We start from the raw sequence: 15,249 nt of genomic DNA on the forward strand, positions 1-15,249 counted from the left end.
GTGTCTGAGTGTATGAGTATTACACCTTGTGTGTAAAATGCCAGTAGAAGTCAGAAGAGGGCATCCGATCCCCTAAAACTGGAGTTAAAGGTGTTTAGAGGTCACCATGTGGATACTTTGAGCTGAACCCCATCTCCGGCCAAGTCTCTTAGCCACTGAGCTCTCTGCCCAGCCTCCACCGTACCACACATTAAGCCATTAATGCATTAGCCAATATATACAGACTGAGTTGGATGGAAGGAGGTTGCTTTGCGGCTATGTATATAAATAGGAGGGCATATATTCACTCAGCATGGTGGCACATTCCTTTCATCTCAAGCACATGGGCTGTAGATGTAGGGAGAGTTCAAGACTGGCCTGTGCTGCAAAAGAAGATCAGATTAAAGAAGAGGGGTGTGTGAAAATGGACAAAACTCAAAGCTTACCTACGGCATTGCAACTGACGACTCTGTCCAATGGCTTAAATGGTGTCCTTTTTTTCTTCTTCTCTTTTCTTTTTCTCTCTAGTCATTTTATCTGACTTTAGCAGTCTTTCTCTACTCTCCAAGGTAAATAATGACAGACTGCCCCAGTTAAAAAAATACATAAGCAATAATTAGTACTGGTAAATATCTGAATCTAGATTCCCCTCTCAGCCCCGTCTGATCCAAGCCTCATCAGGGTTCCTTGGGATGGAGGCCTTGGACTCGTGATGTTCCAGGAGACAGTTCTCTCTCTCGGTCTCTCCACCATTATTCTGATTTTTTTGTTTTGTTTTGTTTTTAAATCAGACCGAAGAGAAATTACCCAAGGTTGATTTCAAGGTTGTTTTTTTGTAGGCATAATTAGGGTTATTATTTTGAGCCAATCAGGCACAGACCCTCTTTGGATAATAATCTAATGCTTCTTAAAACCATCCAGAGACCCTGGCTCTTAGAGACAAGGATGGAGCACAGATGAACTGAAAGGGGCAGATCTTTGGCCTCAATCAGGTGCTTATTGTGAAAGAGGAAAACAACTGGAATGGGAAAACACTCAAAAAGTTTTCATGCACTGCTTCAACAAATGCACAAAGCCTAATGGGGGTATGGGCTAGAAGTTTACAGGGATGGAAATGCATGAACCACCACAAGAACCCTGAGTTTATCATAGCACTGAGAGGCAAGGCCTGCCCAGCCACGATTTCCTTGACAATAAAAACATGACTAAGATGTGACCTGTGTTACCCATGTTATGCCCTGATTCCTCAGGAAGCCCAGGCGAGCTCAGGAAGTGCAGAGTCCGCTGCAAGTGGGCATGAAAGACTTTTTACTGAAAATGAGTCAGACTTGGATCTCAAACCCCCTACAGCGATCCTGATCCCTAGCTCCGGTGTTTTAGCACTTATATACAGAGCAGTTAGAAATTCATTAAATGCTTAGGGTGAAGGAGAGGGAAGGCGGGTCAGGTAAGTCATAGCTCAGACATGATACCATTTGGTGGGGCGGAATCCCGAGGCTGGGAGGGGGATTAAAGATTGTCTTTTGTGGGGCTATCAGGAACTAGTTTTATGGCTGGCCATAACTGTCTGTGACCTCTGATTACCTCTTTTCTGCGATTTAAGCGTGGGACCCTAATCTTTCTTCAAGGATATGCACCAGCTGCACCTGGTTATCTAGAAAAGTGCTAGTCTTGGTGCCACTGAAGCTGAGGAGTTTTTGTCATTTGTCTTACTCCTTGAGTCCTCCGGGACCAGCCAGGGAGGTGGAAAGAATCCCGGCATTTGCTGCAAGGCAGGAGGGGGAAGGGTGGGGGAAAAGCAGAGCTTCTGAGGGAAAATGCAAAGGCAAGCACAGGAGCAAGCCTCAACATGCTTGCCAGGGAAGAGCCTAAGGGGGAAGGGGACTTCTGCAGGACAGCGCAGAAACAAGCCGCCTGTGCGCCTCACCCAGACTATAACTGCTTCAGAAGTTCAACCCTTCCGTATCCTCGGCTCAACCCATCTCACGTCTCGCTGTCCCTTCTCCTAGGCTAGGCACGTGCCCTACGGTCCTGTCTAGTGTCTCAGCCACTACCACACTAGCATCTCAGAATCCTCTGTTCATTTGTCTTTCCTGTCTCAAAGCTCCTACCAGGGTTGGGCAAGAGCCATTGTCTGCTTTCTCAGCTTGCTCTCCAGGGTCCTGGAGTAGAGTAGTAGTCCTGACTTGACTTTGCAGGAGTTAAGGTAACAGCTCACCGTAGCTCTTCCATTTTTCCTGCTTTTCTGGAGCCTCTGATCTCAGTGGAGCCTTACTGACCAGTCTCTGAGTAAATCACCGGCACTGCTGCCCATTTTCCTCAATTACTGAAGGAAGCGGGACATCCGGCTTCACTTCCGCTTCTCTGCTCGTCTGAAACCTTCTGATTCCCACTCCTCCTTCCCTCCGGTGATCCCTTCACACTTAACCTATTCTATGGATTTCCGTATCACAAACACCGCAAGACTGATTGGGTTAAAACGCCATTATTACCTCAGGGCTCCTCACAGTCTGGATTATATAATAGTTTAGGCACAGGAAGTGCTGATTTTGACTCTCCAATGAGACTGCAACTAAGAAACAACCGTGCTCACCAGGAGGCCTAACAGGGCTGGAGAACCCTTGTCCACAGCTGAATATCCTTACAATACGCTAGCGGGTGTCCCCAGAGCAAGAACACTGAGAAGGCAAACAAGAAAGAAGCCTAGCGCTCTTAAAATCCTCTCAGAGATGGTTGCCCTCACTACTGCTGCCAATAAATTGTTTTATTCTCTAGAACTGACTACACCCATACTATAGGAGTACAATTAATTTACATCTCTTAAAAAAAAGAGCTGTACATTTTTGTGGACATACTTTAAAATGATCAAATGTCTCAGATCACTTTTTCAAGGCTTTCTGCTTTCAGGACTGTTTCTCAAAATGTGATCTATTCCCTTCACTTAACACTCAGCTTCTGAGAGCCCTAACCGAACACTACTGCTGTTGAGAACAGTCAGTGGTACAGTGCTCACTGCGCCACACACAGCCTAGCCACAGGCAGTCATCTCCCCTTCACCTCAGCCAGCAGAACTTAGTTCTGCAAGCATGGCTTCAGCTTTCCTGCCGCTGAGTCTTCCCCTCACCAGACCACAACCTTCTCACGTCTTATTTCCCAAGCTCTGTTGAAACCCAGAGCTCCTTGGTTTTCCCTCTTCTCTCTCGCATCCCAGAGCATACATACAACTGTCAGCTTCACCGTTGCAGTCTGTTTTTCAATGTGGCTCCTGACATACATCTCTGTACTCCTTTCCACATCCCAACAGACTAAGTCCTTAATCTTTTTTGACTCGATAAATTTACCTAAATGATTAAAATTTAATTTTGCTTTCATCAAAAGGCAAATTAAAGTCCCTGTTATCGCCAATTCTATTAAATTAATACATTGAGCTAAGGGAAATTGCAGAATGGTTTCTGCTTTAGAAGAATACAGATTTCTTTTCTATTATTTGAACAATTTTAATGGAATGATTAAAATTAAATCATGGTTATTCACCAAAAGGGTTTGCTTCTGAGATGTGTGTGCATATAAGTACTCTTGCAATCCCCTGTCAACATGAAATTTCCATGGAAACAGATCTCACACACTGGGGAAGAAAGGAATTGGATTGTGTTTGAACTGTATTTTTGTCATCTCCATGGAGCTACTAGTGCTAAATATCTGAGTTCAGAGAAACTGTAATTTAATACCACCTAAGTAAAGACATAGACCCTAAGGTTTTTTAAAATGGCAGAATATGCTTCTAATTTATCATTTTATTAACATGTAGAGATAGTATAAAAGGACCCTTTAATATTTCTTGGCTCACACTCTAATTTCAGCAAGTACAATGCCTCTTGTCTCTTTGCCAGTGCAGAAAAAGAAATCAGAAGCTTAGCATGGAAAGGGACAACATTGCTATATTTAGCTATAGGTGAAATAATTTGTTCTGTATGTCCATCAACATGTTTGTTTGCTTGTTTTTTAATTTTGGTTAATTCTTTAGATGACGTCTCACTATGTAGACCATGTTCACAGTTGGCCACAAACTCAAAGGTCCAGCAGCCTTTGCTTCTGGAATGCTGGGATTAAAGAAACGTACTACCATGCCTGGCCAATATTTGTATTTTTAAAAATATCTCCAGTCTTTTGTCTTGCAATGAGGTGCCTAACAATTTTGATTCCTTATATTACTAACCAAATAAAGACCATTTAAAAAGCATGGCTAGAACATCCTTTTCACTGATTAATGGAACAGTAGATATTTTTTGTAACTACTGAAAAACATACCCAAGTATTCAAAATCTTTAAAAGACCATATCTTAAGAATTATCTTTCTCTATGTGTCTATGGAATATTAATCTACCTTTGTAGAACAAAATGTTCACGAGATATCATAAAGACCACTGGATTTTCTTATGATTTCCATGTATTGTGTATCAACTGTAAACTTCCATTTTTACATTTCAATACATATATGAAAGCCAGCATATCAAGGCTAGACATTATGGTCTGTGACTTTAATCCCAGCTCTCAGAAGGAAGAGGCAGTCAGATCTATGTGAGTTCGACTGGCCTGGTAAACAGAAAATCCCAAACCAGCCAGGGCAACATAGCGAGACTCTCCAAATCCTGTCTCAAAACAATAAAAACCCAACAAATAAGAACAAGTCAGTATATCAGACAAAAGGAAAATAATATAAAATCCATACATACTTTTCACTGAAAGGGGCACATAGACTGTTAAATATCAAGACAGCACATCTCACATGGCTTGTTCACAATCATAATCACTAATTATAATCTTAAAATAATAATGCAATGGTTTGAATATATCTCTGAAACATTTAAGATTGGAACCTTATTCCCCAGACTCATATGCAGGCGATACCTAGAGGAGGGTACTTTCAGAATCGAGTAGAGCTGTTTGAAATCCTGATGTTGAGACCTTTATGCTGAGATGTGTGCCTTCTCCCCATAGAATGCCTCCTTGAACACCATGTGGAGCAGGAAGGCCCTTATAAGACACCACCGCCCTCATGGTGGACTTCTCTTTGTCTGAAAGAAGCAAATCTCTGAACTTCATAAATTACCTAGTCTGTGGTATTCTTTTATAGCAAAAATGGTCAAAGAAACATTCATTAGCAGAAAATAAATGAATTAAGAGTATACTACTCAGCACTTGAGAGGCAGAGGCAGGTGGATTTCTGAGTTCGAGGCCAGCCTGGTCTACAGAGTGAGTTCCAGGACAGCCAGGGCTACACAGAGAAACCCTGTCTCAAAAACAAACAAACAAACAAACAAACAAACAAAGAGAGTATACTATTTCTTCTATAAGTCAATTCTCTAAGCCAAAATTCACTTTGCACAAAGGAATCACATCCCTTTCTCTGCTAGTGGCAAAGATGGTTGAAATGTAAAGGTGACAGAAAGCTGCCAGTGGATTAACTCTTCCACGCAGGCGAATTTTAATCATTTTCTGGAAGTTACACACTAATGGAAATTTGAATAAAGCTTTACTTAGCTGGGCAGAATAAAGTCAGGTGATAACTCCCTCAGATAGTGAGTTAGTATCTCAGAATACCATAGATGGGTTAATTTGTAATATCCAGAGAATCATTAGGCTCATATTCTAGATCAGTGGTTCTCATAACTGTAATTTTGCTATTATTATGAATTGTAATGTACACATCTTGTATGAGGCCCCGTGGTGGTTGCAGCCCACAGGTTGAGAACTGCTGTTCTAGAGACTGGCAGTCCAGGAGCATGGCATTAACATCTGGCAGGGGGGAGTTGCTCTGTTTTATATGACAAATGACATCCCATCAGAGAGTTGGAAGAAACAACTTTTATAGCAAACTCTCTGTCGTGATAAAGAGTTCATCTACTAAATAGCTACACTAATCTACAATCTAACCACTTAAAAATCTTTTGTTCTTGTCGGAGATTGCACCTAACACTTGAGCATGCACCACCACTGAGCTATATCCCTAGCCTCCAAACCACCTGGGAAGTTCCCGTCCGTCTCTTAAGTTTTCGGTTCTGACTTCCAGCAGGTGAAGTGTGAGGAGCACTCAGACCTCAGATGAGGGTTTGGTTGGCTTCCTGCTCAGCCGCTTTCTCCAGTTGGGAGAACTGCCTCCTAGGATTCTGATTCTGTTTGCTTTTCCAATATGTTGGGCTCTCTATGCATTCAACCAAATACCTGGCAGCCATCCCTACAGGAATGAGAGTTCCACGTGTGGACTTTGTCCCAGTTACTCATTCTGTCTCATCTGCCCTTCTCTGCCTTTGTGTGGAGCAACAAGCAGCTCCAACTTGAGATGATTAAGCAATGACCTTCTCGAGGACTGTGTAATTTGGTGGGGAGTGTGTGTGTGTGTGTGTGTGTGTGTGTGTGTGTGTGTGTGTGTGTGTTCCATGGCTGTGTAATTTGGTGGGGAGTGGAGAGGGTGTTCCAGGGTTGTGTGATTTGGTGGGGAGTGGCTGGGGACGTTTTATAAGAGATTTGCACTTCTTTGCTCCCCCCTCAGATGATAATTCCAATAACTAAGATGATCATTCATATACACTGATTCTCCTTTCTTCCTTTCTTTCGTTCTTTCTTTCGTTCTTTCTTTCTTTCTTTCTTTCTTTCTTTCTTTCTTTCTCTCTCTCTCTCTCTTTCTTTCTTTCTCTCTCTCTCTCTTTCTTTTTTTTTTTTTTTTTGGTTTTTCGAGACAGGGTTTCTCTGTATAGCTCTGGCTGTCCTGGAACTAACTCACTCTGTAGACCAGGCTGGCCTTGAACTCAGAAATCTGCCTGCCTCTGCCTCCTGAGTGCTGGGATTAAAGGCGTGTGCCACCACACCCAGCTTCTCCTACATTTCTATATGGATAACTAGCCCCTCCTTGAAGGGTATGTCTAGTAAACAGCAGAGCTTGTGCATGCTAAATCCACATTCCACCTCTGAGCAATATCCAAGACTGTGTATGTGATTCAATAGACAGTAGTCCACAAGTTCAAACAAAGAGCCAGCCTAAAATCCAAAATGTGACAGAGGCAAAAATGAGTCAAAAAAAGACTTGGGCCTATGAATGCTAGCTAAGCCAGTGAACCTCTTACATGCTGTATACAACCTGTTACCTTCAGATTTACCCTCCAGCATTCTCTGTCCTAAGGTCCCCAGGACCTCTTGCCCTCTGATTTTTGTGTTTCTTTTTCTTTTTCTTTTTGCAAATATGGAAGGCTGGGCACTGGAAAGAAACTGGCAAGGAAGTGAGGAAGGGGCATTTAATTCTGGGCTCCTTGCTGCACAGTCATAAGCTGGCTGGCTCTTCTCCTGCCAAAGCTACAGCCCAGCTGGTGGCTCCTAGGACATTGTTCTCTCTCATGTTGAGCTACTGCCCCTTTTCTATGTCCTTTTAAGCATAAGGTTGGAAATAACTCTCTCTCGAGGGGTTCACAGTGCTCCTCTTCATTTTGAACCACGGCTTTAAATAAATAACCCTCCATTGAATCATCCTTATATACCCATGTTGAGGGTATTGTCTCCTGGGTGCTAGCTAGCTGATGGATTGATTTTCCATAAGAAATGCTAGAAGCATTTTTTGTGTGTGAGTCACAATTCAGCTATACAGTAGAATTCATGCAAAGGAGACAGGTTTGTTGTTGCTTTGTTCATTGCGTTCTGCAATCAACCTCAGTCTCCCACCACCTCTAAACCCCAAACTCATAATGGAGGGAAACTACTTTCTCCTCTGCCTTTCCTTTCATCCTGGAGATGACTGGAGTTCCTGGGGCATATTCAGGACAAGTCTGACAGTTCTGGCTCCTGGGTTTTCAACCCCACGTTCTGTGCTCCATATCTCTTGGACTCTTGGCAGTGGGATTCTGGAATACCAAGGTTACATTCATGATCAATACAAATGGAAAGTGATGAACAGCTGAGAGTCTAACATAGATTATGCATTCTAAGTAATCAGGATGATGATACTCACATTTATGAATAAGTTGACATTCAGTTTACAAATTAGACCTTGAAGTCAATTTGCCAAGGCTTATAACCACCACACATACACCTAAACAATGTTTTAGAACTAAAAGTCTAAGGGTTAATATCTTGAAAATAAAAAAAGACCATTCAGACCCCAGCATAAATATCTGCCAAGATATTATCTTAATTGTTCAAAATTAAGAATTTAAATCACAGAACTAATAAGTGCACTTCGTTGAGTACCTACCGTGTAGCAGTCATTTAACATATTTAATTTTAAAAACCCTGAATATTTGGTATTTTATTAATGGCAGGACTGAGCAAGGCATTTAATTAAAGCCTCCAGGGAAAACTGAAATTTGAATCCAGGCTTGGTTTTGTTTATTTGGGTTTTTTGGTTGTTGTTTTTTTTGGGGGGGGGGGGTGTTTTTGTTGTTGTTGTTTTTTGTTTTGTTTTTTTGAGACAGAGTTTCTCTGTGTAGCCCTGACTGTCCTAGTACTCACTCTGTAGACCATGCTGGCCTCGAACTCAGAAATCCACCTGCCTTTGCCTCCCGAGTGCTGGGATTAAAGGCGTGTGCCACCACTGCCCGGCCAGGATTGTTTTAAAAGCTCACATCATACTGATGTAACAGTATACTGGAATATTGGGAAGCCCTTCAGACAACAAATCTGATGAGGATAAATATAGAGTAAAATGTTCATTAAAATGTAAATGCAGCATAATGTCAAACATACATATTTGGATAAGAAGACACAGAAAAATTAGCTGACATTTTGAAGCAAAGAGCTTTTTTTCCTCCAAAGATTTGTTTATTTTATGTATGTGAGTACACTGTAGCTGAATAGATGGTTGTGAGTCTTCATATGGTTGTTGGGAATTGAATTCTTAGGACCTCTGCTCGCTCAGATAGGCCCACTCGCTCCAGTCAACTCTGCTCACTCAGTTCCTGCCTGCTCCAGCCCAAAGATTTATTTATTATACATAAGTACACTGTAGTTGACTTCAGAGGCACCAGAAGAGGGCATCAGATCTCATTACAGGTGGTTGTGAGCCACCATGTGGTTGCTGGGATTTGAACTCAAGACCTTCAGAAGAGCAGTCTGTGCTCTTACCTGCTGAGCCATCTTGCCAGCCCAGCAATGAGCTTTTTAAGATAATTTTTTGCCTAAATAGTTTGCTATTATATTTTACATTTTGGTTTTCAGTTCACTATTAGTATATAAAATATTTGTTGTGTATGCGTTTATATGGTACATACATGTGTACATGTTCATGTGTCTGCAAGTGCACATGTCTATGTGTGCATATGTGTAGAGGTTAGAGGTCTTCCTCTATCATTTCCACTCTATTATACATCTAACCACACACACACACACACACACACATGGGTTTTTGACCAAGTCGGCCTTCAGCTCACAGAAATCTGCTTGTTTCTATCTCCTGTGTGCTGGGATTAAAGGTATGTCTCACCACACTGGGCTCCACCTTTTAATGAAAAAGAATTCTTTGGATTTGTTTTGTGTATTGTGCACCACTTGTGTGCCTGGTTCCTGTAAAGGACAGAGGAGAGCATCAGATCCCTTGTAACTAGAATCAGATGGTTGTGAGCTGCCGTGTAGGTGCAGGGAATTGAAGCCAGGTCCTCTGCAAGAGCAATAAGTTCTCTTACCTGTTGAGTCAACTCTTATCTACTTTACTTTTGGAGCAGGGTCTATGACTGAATCTGGAGCTCACTGACTTGGGATCTCGCGGTTTCCATATCCCCAGCTCTAGGATGCATGCCATTATGTTTGGCATTTTACACGGATGCTGGCAATTAAACTCAGGTGCTCATGCCTGCATGACAGTAGCTTTAGCAAAGGAGATCTCCCCAGAACTGCAGCTGGTATTGTGTGTTGGAGTTATGTGATGATTTGAATACAGTTGGCCCAGGGAGTGGCACTATTAGGAGGTGCGGCCTTGTTGGATGTCACTGTAGGGGTAAGTTTTGAGACCCTTCTCCTAGCTGCCTGGAAGACAGTCTTCTCCTGTCTGCCTTCAGAACAAGATGTAGAACTCTCAGCTCCTACAGTGCTATGCCTGCCTTGATGTCGCCATGCTTCCTTCCAGGATGATAATGGACTGAACCTTGGAACCTGTAAGCCAGCTCCAATTAAATGTCCTTTATAAGAGTTGCCTTGGCCATGGAATTAAATAGTTCCATTCACAGCAATGGAAACTCTAAGACCAGTTATGTTCTTTAACAAGCTGAAATCAGCAGTTCTATATATAAAACAAATTCCTTGGATTTCCTGTGTGGCCTTGATACAGAAGTATCATTTCCATATATGCCAGTTTTGTCTGGTTGGATTTTGTTTTCTTTTTGTTGTTATTTCTTCTCCCTTTCTAATCTATGCTGTTTCTTTTTCTTGACTTCACCGGCTAAGACTTCCTGTGTCATATTGTACAGGCGTAGTGAGAGTGCACAGACCAGCCTTGACTACAGTCTTAAGGAAGGTGTAGTCTTAGGGGAAGCCTCCAGCTTTTGATCACTCATAATGGCTTTTTAGGATTTTTGAATAGATCCTTTATCTTGTTGAGGAAGGACCCTTTAACTCCTAGTTTTGACAAGACTTATTGTGGAGACATTTAATTTTTAGAAATGTTCTACATCAACCAACATATCCATGTGGCTTTTTTTTCTTTAGCCTGTTAAAATTGTAGATTATATTGATTTTCAAATATTAAGCCCAGGCTTGCACTTCTGAAGTAAACAATCCTTGGTCATAATGTCTTCACTGTGTGTATATTTTATATTGAATAATTGTTCAACTTCTTAATAGTGTGATGGAGGGTTTGCTTGTGTTATGAAGGGCAACAGCCTGTAGTCTTCTTGTTCCTTTGCTTTGGCTATCAGGGTAACAATGGCCTCTTAAAATAAGAAGTCACCTAATCCTTCTTCATTCCTATTCATCCCTCTTTATTTTAGTTTGGAATTTGCAGGGAACAGACCTATTCCAGCTAAGTTGTTGACTTTTTGTTTTGATTATATTATATTATCTAATAAAATTATAAATGTATATAGCTTATATATTACTCTCTCCTATCCTTTTATTGTCTGTGGAGTATGTGACATAGTACAGTACTATTCTGCTTCCCAGCCTAGACGCTGGTAACTCATGTCATCTCTCTGTTTTGCCAGTGTTACAAAAAGTTACCCTTTGGATTATTTTTTTCCATTTTCTGATTTTTATATTCTTTACTATTTCCCCCTTTTGCTTTCTTTGAGCTTATTTTGACTGTGCACCCTAGATTTCACATAACCCAGGCTGACCTCCACCTCCCAAGCACTGTGGCCATGGATGTGTTTCACACACCCAACTCTCTAGGTTTCTTAAGGTGAAAGCTGAGGTCTCTGAAGAGTTACTTTCTTTTCTAACACTATGATGTTGATGTAATAGCACTGTTATATTTGAGCCTCACAATTTTTATATGGTATATTTTCTTTTTTTAATGAAAGTATTTTCCAATTTCCTTTGAGACATCCTGAGAATTACTTAGAAGTATAGTGTTTTCCACTGTTTGGAGAGTCTTCTTCTTGCTTTCTTTTATTAATTTCCAATGTCATTCCAATATAGTAATTAACATAACTTGCATTATTTTCAACTGTTCTTTTTTTTTTTTTTAATGATCCAGGAAGCAACCTGCCTTAGGAATTTTCAGTATGCACTTGAAAGAAATGACTACTTTGCTGTTGTTGGGTGGATGTCAGATCTAGTTGATGGTACTGTTGAGTCCTTCAGTGTGCATATATAATCTGGCCGTGATGGTTATCTGTCTACTGTGTTATCTGTTATCAAGAGAGAAGTACAGATGTCGTCAGCTGCAAGTGCCAATTTACTTATTCTTCTGCTTCCCATAGTCCAACAATTTTCATGCATTTTGAAGTTCTGTTGCTAAATGTATAAACAGTCACAATTTAAAAATTTTAAATTGCATTTACATATTGTATTTGTGTATGGGTGTCTATGCCATAGCACACATATAGAGATCAGAAAACAACTTTCATATAGTCCTGGGGATTGAACTCAGGTTGTCAGGATTGGCAGCAGGTACCTTCAGCCCTTTAAGCCATCTTCCCATGCAACAATCTTTTTTTTCTTTTCTTGTTATGTATGTATGTATGTATTTATGAGATAGAGTTTCTCTATTATGTAGCTCGGGCTACCCTGAAACTCACTCTGTAGACCAGACTGGCCTCAAACTCAGAGATCTGCCTGCCTCTGCCTCCCATGTGTTGGAACTAAAGGCATGCATTACCACCACCACCACCACTACTACCATCACACACACACACACACACACACACACACACACACACACATACAAAACCTGCTGCAAGAATCAAACTAGAGCCTTGACACTGAGCTACACCTGCAGGTCTGAACATTATCCCTAGTCACTTTTTCTACTCAGAAGTCTGCTATGTTTGAGATTCATATTGATGTTTTCTTTTCATGAACATTTGCATATTACATATTTTCCTATTCAATTTTTATGTCATAGTTTGTAAGGCCAGAAAGCCATGCAACTTGGGGAGCCAGTCTGGAGTAAGAGTGAGGTTGAGACATGTTCAAACCCTGAAAATCTCATCCTGAGACTGGCAGGAGTTAGAATTCCTCCTTGTGATGGGCCTGCATGTCTTAGCTCATGTAAGCCTTACAACCTCAACCTCTGCCACCTTTGAGGTAGTTACATACCTGGTGGCCAAATTACAGGCTAAACTTCCTCTTCTTATAAGGACATGTCTTAGAATTCCTCCTCATGCAAATGAAACATTCCTAGTACTTCAGGCCAGCCAATAATCAATCTACACTCACCCACAAACCCCTACTCACTCCCCAAGGTTTATGTAGCCTTTGTGCACCATGAATAAAAGATATGTTTCACTGAAAACTGTCTGTGGAGAAGGCTATTTCTCCTGTACTCATGCCAGCTGAGTTCCTTGAGATACACCCAGCAGCTAAGCTTCATTCCTTCTAGGCAGCCCAGTGTGCAACAGTGCCTAGAGGGCAGGAGCAAAACTGGGCTGACAATACTTGAAGCACTTTTTTTATTAGACAGCACATACTGTCATGGGGTATTCAGTTGGCACAGTGACATCAATTATATGTTATTGATGTCAGCTACATGGCAACTTAATATTATTGATATATTTGGGCTAATGTCAACAATTTAACCATTTGTTTTTGGTTTGAATCTACTCAATTCTTGTTTTCCCCTATCTTGCCTTCTGTTCTTTGAGCTTCTTAGTATTTACTGCATCTGTTGAGATTTTACTATCAGCTGAATGTGAAAACCTCATCCCCCATACAGACCTTCTAAGTATATAACATTTCTAGTCATCAAAACCCAATCAGACAATGTTGATTTTTGCTTTCAAGAGAATTGTCTGAATTTACCATGTTTCCACCATTGTTTCCCCTTCCTTCATAATGTTCTATTTTCTCACAGTACCATTTCTCCTTTGCTTAGGATTTAGTAGAGTAATTTTCAAGCACATTATACTGGTTAGTTTTGTGTGTCAACTTGACACAGGCTGGAGTTATCACAGAGAAAGGAGCTTCAGTTGGGGAAATGCCTCCATGAGATCCAGTTGTAAGGCATTTTCTCAGTTAGTGATCAATGGGGAGGTCCCCTTGTGGGTGGTGCCATCTCTGGGCTGGTAGTCTTGGTTCTATAAGAGAGCAGGCTGAGCAAGCCAGGGGAAACAAGCCAGTAAAGAATATCCCTCCATGGTCTCTGCATCATCTCCTGCTTCCTGACCTGCTTGAGTTCCAGTCCTGACTTCCCTTGTTGATGAACAGCAATATGGAAGTGAAAGCTGAATAAACCCTTTCCTCCTCAACTTGCTTCTTGGTCATGATGTTTGTGCAGGAATAGAAATCCTGACTAAGACACACATCTTCCAGCAACAGTCTCTTTCAATTCTCTTGGGAGTATTTTCTTCACCTCAATCCTGAAGGAGGTATTTTGTTGCATGCACAGAACTCTGGAGTAAGGTAAGTCTTTCCTTTCCTTTCCTTTCCTTTCCTTTCCTTTCCTTTCCTTTCCTTTCCTTTCCTTTCCTTTCCTTTCCTTCTTTCCCTTCCCTTCTTCTCCTCCTCCCTCCCTCTCTGTCTCTCTGTCTCTTCTTTCTTTCAGCACTTAAAAAATATTTGCTGCTCCTGCTTTCATAATTTCTTAAGGAAAAAAAATCCACCATTGGGTCTGGGAAGATGGCTTAGTGGGTCATCTCTTCTACCTTCTCTTATATCTGATTAGCTCAAACTGGGCCTATTGGCTTTGGGCAAGGAAGCAGGAGGCAGTGATTTTGTTTAGAAGTGGCACTTCACATGACAAGAGTAAAAGATTGTCTGATTAAGCAAGCAGATTAGAACTAATCTCTAAATACATACAACTTAGTTCTAGAACTCTGTAACTAGATAGCTGCTACATAGCTGGAATACACCACAAATGTACAATGTCCACCACAAAATTCAACTAACATAGCACTAGAAATATTCAGCACTTAAAAAGCTGAAGTCCTGGATGAAGTTAGATAACTTTGTAGCCCCAAATAAGAAAATAGAAATTTTAGGGCTGGGCATGTAGTTAGAGGCAAAGCACCTATCCAGGGTGTGTAAGGCCTTGTAGTCACCTCTAATACCACCCTTCTTCCACACGAAGAAATAAAGTACAGAAAAATTCTATTAAGAGTAAACTGTCTTAGCTATTGTAAAGTATGTTCATTGACATTTGTGCTAATAGATGTTTATTGATGATCACAAGCAAATCAATATTTAGTGCCTAATACTTCCCTTTACTATTCTAATATAACCTGTGAGATATGAGAATAGGCTTGCACAAAGCCATACTCTGTGCCCACACAGTGATGCTCACAGTACCATTTACTATTACTTTGTTTTATTTGGTCACTATGCTGAAGAATGGCAGTAAATCATTTAGTCAAAGCAATTTAAGATACTCCTCTCTGAGACTATGTCTTTACGCATTGCACTGTAGACTACTGACTCATAATTGGTCTGTCTCTTTGTGTCTCCTACAAATTCCCATTATTATGGTTGCTTTTGTTTTTTTGTTTTCAAGACAGGGTTTCTCTTTGTAGTCTTGGCTGTTCTGGAATTCAATCTGTAGAACAGTTTGGCCTCAAACTCAAGGACTCTACCTGCCTCTGCCTCTTGGGTGCTGGGATTAAAGGCATGTGCCACTACTGCTTTGCTATTATTATAGTT

The sequence above is a fragment of the Mus musculus genome, chromosome 11 (genome assembly GCF_000001635.26).
Source record: "Mus musculus strain C57BL/6J chromosome 11, GRCm38.p6 C57BL/6J".
NCBI lineage: Eukaryota > Metazoa > Chordata > Mammalia > Rodentia > Muridae > Mus > Mus musculus.